The following is a 6,821-nucleotide window of genomic DNA, read 5'->3' as shown; positions in this document are numbered from 1 at the left end:
TCATTGAACTCTAAAAAGTCCTTAATTTCTTTCTTTATTCCTTCCTTGACCAAGGTATCATTGAGAAGAGTGTTGTTCAGTTTCCACGTGAATGTTGGCTTTCTATTATTTATTTTGTTATTGAAGATCAGCCTTAGTCCATGGTGACTGATAAGATGCATGGGACAATATCAATATTTTTGTATCTGTTGAGGCCTGTTTGTGTCCAATTATGTGGTCAGTTTTTGAGAAGGTACCATGAGGTGCTGAGAAGTAGGTATATCCTTTTATTTTAAGATAGAATGTTCTGTAAATATCTGCCAGATCCATATGTTTCATAACTTCTGTTAGTTTCACTGTGTCCCTGTTTATTTTCTGTTTCCATCATCTGTCCAATGGTGAAAGTGTTGTGTTGAAGTCTCCCACTATTATTGTGTGAGGTGCAATTTGTGCTTTGAGATTTACTAAAGTTTCTTTAATGAATGTGGCTGCCTTTGTATTTGGAGCATAGATATTCAGAATTGATAGTTCCTCTTGGAGGATTTTACCTTTGATGAGTATGAAGTGCCCTTCCCTGTCTTTATGATGACTTTGGGTTGGAAGTCAATCTTATCAGATATTAGAATGGCCACTCCAGCCTGTTTCTTTATACCATTTGCTTGGAAAACCGTCTTCCAGCCCTTCACTCTGAGGTAGTGTCTATCTTTTTCACTGAGATTAGTTTCTACAAGCAGCAAAATGCTGGGTCTTTTTTTTGTAGCCAGTTTGTTAGTCTATGTCTTTTTATTGGAGAGTTGAGTCCATTGATATTAAGAGATATTAAGGAAAAGTAATTGTTACTTCCTCTTATTTTTGTTGTTAAGGTTGGCATTCTGTTCTTATGGCTGTCTTCTTTTAGGTTTTTTGAGGGATTACCTTCTAGTTTTTTCTAGTGCGTGGTTCCCGTCCTTGTATTGGGTTTTTTTTTTTCTGTTATTATCCTTTGAAGGGCTGGATTCATGGAAAGATAATGTGTGAATTTGTTTTTGTCGTGGAATACTTTGGTTTCTCCATCTATGTTAATTGAGAGTTTGGCTGGGTATAGTAGCCTGGGCTGGAATTTGTGTTCTTTAGTGTCTGTACAACATCCGTCCAGGATCTTCTGGCTTTCATAGTCTCTGGTGAAAAATCTGGTGTAATTCTGATAGGCTTGCCTTTATATGTTACTTGGCCTTTTTCTCTTACTGCTTTTAGTATTCTATCTTTATTTAGAGCATTTGTTGTTCTGATTATTATGTGTCGGGAGGTATTTCTTTTCTGGTCCAGTCTATTTGGAGTTCTGTAGGCTTCTTGTATGTTCATGGGCATCTCTTTCTTTAGATTTGGGAAGTTTTCTTCTATAATTTTGTTGAAGATGTTTGCTGGTCCTTTGAGTTGAAAATCTTCATTCTCATCCACTCCTATTATCCGTAGGTTTGGTCTTCTCATTGTGTCCTGGAATCCTGGATGTTTTGGGTTAGGATCTTTTTGCGTTTTCCATTTTCTTTGATTGTTGTGCCGATGTTCTCTATGGAATCTTCTGCACCTGAGATTCTCTCTTCCATCTCTTGTATTCTGTTGCTGATGCTTGAATCTATGGTTCCAGATTTCTTTCCTAGGGTTTCTATCTCCAGTGTTCCCTCATTTTGGGTTTTCTTTATTGTGTCTACTTCCTTTTTTAGGTCTAGTATGGTTTTGTTCATTTCCATCACCTGTTTGGATGTGCTTTCCTGTTTTTCTTTAAGGACTTCTACCTGTTTGGTTGTCTTTTCCTGTTTTTCTTTAAGTACTTCTACCTGTTTGGTTGTGTTATCCTGTTTTTCGTTAAGGACTTGTAACTCTTTAGCAATGTTCTCCTGTAATTCTTTAAGTGAGTTATTAAAGTCCTTCTTGATGTCCTCTACCATCATCATGAGATATGCTTTTAAATCCAGGTCTAGCTTTTCGGGTGCGTTGGGGTGCCCTGGACTGGACGAAGTGGGAGTGCTGGGTTCTGATGATGGTGAGTTGTCTTGGTTTCTGTTAGTAAGATTCTTACGTTTACCTTTCGCCATCTGGTAATCTCTGGAGTTGTTATAGTTGTCTCTGTTTAGAGATTGTTCTTCTGGTGATTCTGATTATCGTCTATCAGCAGACCTGGGAGACAGGCTCTCTCCTCTGTGTTTCAGTGGTTAGAGCAAGGAAGATGCACAGATATCTGGTGTTTGGACCTCCTCCTGGCCGAAGAAGAAGGCCCAAAACAGGACCTTTCCCAGGTGCTGTGTTGCTTTGGCAGGTCCCAGAAGCTGTCAGCTTCTGTGGTGCACACTCTCACCTGTGCAGACTAACTTCCTAAGTTTGGTGGAGTCCCGGAACCAAGATGGCGCTCCCTGCTCCTGAGGCAGAGGGCTCCCATGCAGGGCATCCGCCCCGGCTGGGAGGGTGGCCGAATGTCTGCGGCCCAAAAAGGGTGCTGCCTCAGCGGCTCTGTGGCTCCCGCCTGTCCCAGAAGCTGTCCGCTTCTGTGGCGCACACTCTCACCTGTGCAGACTAACTTCCTAAGTTCGGCGGAGTCCAGAAACCAAGATGGCGCTCCCTGCTTTTGAGGCAGAGGGCTCCCATTCAGGGCATCCGCCCTGGCTGGGAGGGTGGCCGGATGTCTGCAGCCCGAAAAGGGCGCTGCCTCAGCAGCTCTGTGGCTCCCGCCTGACCCAGAAGCTATCCGCTTCTGTGGTGCACACTCTCACCTGTGCAGACTAAGTTCCTAAGTTCAGGGGAGTCCCGGAACCAAGATGGCGCTCCCTGCTCCTGAGACAGAGGGCTGAGGGGGTCAGAGCACAGCAGGTTATGAATGCAGAGGACCAGGGTTCTGTTCCCAACATCCACAGCAGCCATCTTATCACCACCTTCAACTCCAACTCCAGGATCTTCAGTCTGTTTTCCTGTGAGCAAGCCCAGGGACCTTTCTCCCAGTAACCTGAATGGAACCAGGGTGCCCAGAATCTAAGCTCAGGTCTCTATTTAAGGCCAGCCTGGACTATAGAGCAAGTTCTAGGACAACCATGACTCAGAGAAACCCTGTCTTAAAAATCAAACAAACAACAAAAGGAGAGACTAGCAATGAACTTAGAAATTTGGTTATGAAATGTTTAATAATTTAAAGAATAATGGCTATGTATTTATTTAAGCATAGCCAACATAACTTGAGGAAACATCTGTATATTGTGAAAAAATGTTCAAAGCTCAGAATTTTAATCAGTAGGCAGTCATCCTGAGAAAGAAGGGAGATTGTCTTTTCACATTTGTCTCAAAGAAGAGACCCCTCCACTGAGGCTGTAAAAAAAATGAAGCACACATTAACTTGTCAAAGTAAGAGCTTCACAGAGACTGGAACAGGTGCCCAGGGCAGGGCTGAGTATCAGCATAATGGCTTCTAGCTGTGTATTTTTTATGAGGTGGTGTGTTAATAGGTTGATGGGGCCATTTTTTCCTTCCAAATTATGCTGACTGGATCTCCATTTTAGGAAATTCCACAATCCTCTGAAAAAGCCAACAGTAGGTAAGAGAAGTCAGACATCTTGTTAGTGTACATGAAAGAACCTAGTGGGGAAACCCCCACTCAACTTCCGATTCTGCGTGCACCCAAGAATCACAAACAAACAGACCATCTTGATGTAAAAACACTAGGTAGTTTAATGGTGGAGCTCTGGGTCAAAACGTATCTCACACAGGAGACAGTGGATTCGACCATGAGGCTTGGAAGCTAGGGTTTTTTATAGAAAAGGGGCTGGGGCTGGGGGAGTAATTGGCACAGTTTCACATGATTGGTTCATTTAAACATCAGCAGACTGTACATACAGATAACATTTAACTTAGGTCAGAAGGGCGGGAGACAGGGAGACACCGGACCAGTCGGGACACGTCATTCTCTTTATCTTTATGGCCAAGCAGCCTCAGGAATGGCTTAACGATGGGCCTACCCGGGCATGTCCTGGCCTGTTCTGCTATGTTCTCAGCCCCAGGTTTCAAAGCTCACAAACAACTCTTCGGTCTATTTGACATAAATTACATGAATCATAGGTCTCAAGTTTTATTTTCTATCATACGTCTGTGGGAAAATGTGATAGTGCCTTGGTGTGGGCTGTTTTTTAAGTTATTTTATGTGTATGGGTGCCTCACCTATGTGTATGTCGTTGCCTCACATTGGTGTCAGATCCCCTAGAAGTAGAGGAGCAGGTTTTGAGTAAGCAAGTGTATTCTCAGAATCAAACCCAGGTTCTGGTGCCATCATTCTGAGCTAAGAGACTCCTTCCTAGACAGTATTAGGAAATTTGCCTAGACATAGCTCAGAGGGAAAAAAGGCTTGGAGTCGTGTATCCTCCCTTAGCCCTGAAGTAGGCTGATCCAGACTTTGACCTTGCTGCCACTGTGAAGGAAATTACCTAAGGTGGAGCCTTCTGACCTAGATGGCTCTTTTGTTCTGCCACCTGCCACTGCTCTCTCCAAGACACTGCTACCTGCTGAGAAGCCCCTGATACATTCTGGAGGAACATCCTATTCTGCACATCACCTACAGGCTGACTCCAGACACCAAGAATGGACTTGCAGGGGATGGGCCTTCCCCCCTTTTATAAGCACACTCTCTTAGTAAATGGAGAGCCTTGAACAGAATCATGTCTTGGCTCCATTAATCTCTCACCATCTATGTTTCTTTCAGCCCCAGCCTGCCTCCCAGGGGTACCCGGTCCTTGTAAGCTGCAGGCCGGCATACAACAGAGTTGAGTGCAAGGGAGGGCTCCACTGTGGAAGAAGTTTCATGACATTTACTGTTACATTTTATTATAATTATTGTATGTATGAGAATTTTTATGGGTGTACATGTTTTGTTCCTAGTGGGAACCCTAAGTGGGTCATAGAGATCTGCACTTGGGCTGGTAGATAAGTTGATGGGTAAATAAGGGAATTACTGAAGAATGTGGGACCAAGGAAGATGGGTTTTTGGTACTGCAATTTTAAAATTAGCTGTTTCATGTTTACATTGGCTATCTTCCATATGTCTAGGCACATGTTCAGTGGCCCTTGGGGACCAGAAAAGAGCTTCAGTCCCCAGAGACTGGAGTTTAGATAATTGTGAGCTTTGATATGGGTGCTGGGAATCGAACTGGGCCCCCCAGAAGAGTAGCCAATCCCTTAACTACTGAGCCACCTCTCTAGTATTTTATACTTACAAACCAGAAGAGAGTTGTGAGTTGATGGTTTTGCCAAAGTACATGGAAGAGAAGATGTATGGGATGCAGCATCAGGGGGCAAATGTTACCTCCTTAGCATCAGGATTAAGGGAAGCTAGTGATCTGAAACACAGCACATTCTAGAAGTTACAAATATATTAAGGCACATACAGATAAGGTTGGTAGTAAATGGCCATCCAAGGGATTAAAGACAGTTGAGATAGCTATCACAAAGACAGATGAAGTTAAGTCATGTTCATGGGTTAGAACTGTGTTTGGAAGCTGACCAAGGCTGCCAAGAGACACTGGCCATGGGATGGGTATGAAATCAGAACAATGGAAAAGGTCAGTGACAGAGAGGCAGGTGACAGTGACTGTTAGGCAGGTGACTAACTGTGAGGCAGGTGACTGAGAGGCAGGTCCCTATACTTGCTAACATTCCCAAATTGTTGTTGTGACCCTAGGTGGGTCATAGAAATCTGCACTTGGGCTGGTAGATAAGTTGATGGGTAAATAAGGGAATTACTGAAGAATGTGGGACCAAGGAAGATGGGTTTTTGGTACTGCAATTTTAAAATTAGCTGTTTCTTGTTTACATTGACTATCTTCCAAATAAATGCAAGAGAGATTATTCTATTTATTTAATCAAGCATTATAGCAGAAAAAGTGGGCAGACATTGATCTGATCTAATCCTCTATGCTAACCTGTCTACCTCCCTGTCTATGTCAATCTCCAAGATACTGACATTTTACTATTGATCTGGCTGTCTCTGTTCCAGGTGGTTTCCCATGGTGTCTTCTTAAGACCCTCTCCTAGTGGATGAATTCTCTTTTCTTCTCTTCTTCCCTACCCTGGCTAGTGGAAGTGCAGCCCTGTTTTTTTCTTCTGTCCAGCCATTGGTGTATCAGTTTTTATTAACAAATCAGAGAATAGATGGGGACCAATGTTTATACAACATTGAAACAGAAGATACTTGAAATAAGCATTACAATACCAAATCTGGATTACAACCTGAAAAGGAAGCAGAGAATCAGCACTTGAATAACACTAGGTCAAGCTTTATAGAGTGCAAAAAACCTTAGCCTACAGGCTTTGAGGCTGTGATATTAACAGATAGCCTGTGTAACAAAGATGGAAAAGACAAAGGTACCTGCTACAAGTGCATATAGATGGCTGAATGTGACGCTAGGAATAAGGCAAGGCTTCCCCAAGTACTGTAAGCCAGAACATAATGGCCTCCATGGCTACATGTCTTTAGAACTCAGGATGCATTTGCTGTGAAATATGAATTGCTATGGCATGGGAGGAGAAAAAAAACAGGAGAGAGTTAGTCTATGAGTGATGTGAGTGATGTTCTTGTAGGAGTGTAAACTGATATTCTCAGAACCAAGAGAAAAAAGCAAGCCAGTGTCTGTGTGAGAACAGGGGAAGCAGATTGGGAGTGAGTTTAGGTCGAGGAGGGGAATGGGGACTTCAGGCCAGGCCCAGTGCTTAAAATGGCATTTATCTGCTCATGTTACTTCCTGCATGTTGGCAACAGGATGACTAATAGAATAAAGAGTAAAGGAGTCTCTCACCAGCCTCATACTGTTCTGTGAAGTAAGCCAGAACATGGC

The sequence above is a fragment of the Mus caroli genome, unplaced genomic scaffold (assembly GCF_978045245.1).
Source record: "Mus caroli unplaced genomic scaffold, Mus_caroli_1 scaffold_8, whole genome shotgun sequence".
In the NCBI taxonomy this organism is placed as follows: domain Eukaryota; kingdom Metazoa; phylum Chordata; class Mammalia; order Rodentia; family Muridae; genus Mus; species Mus caroli.
The sequence above is the reverse complement of the archived record's forward strand: the minus strand, read 5'-3'. Positions refer to the sequence as shown.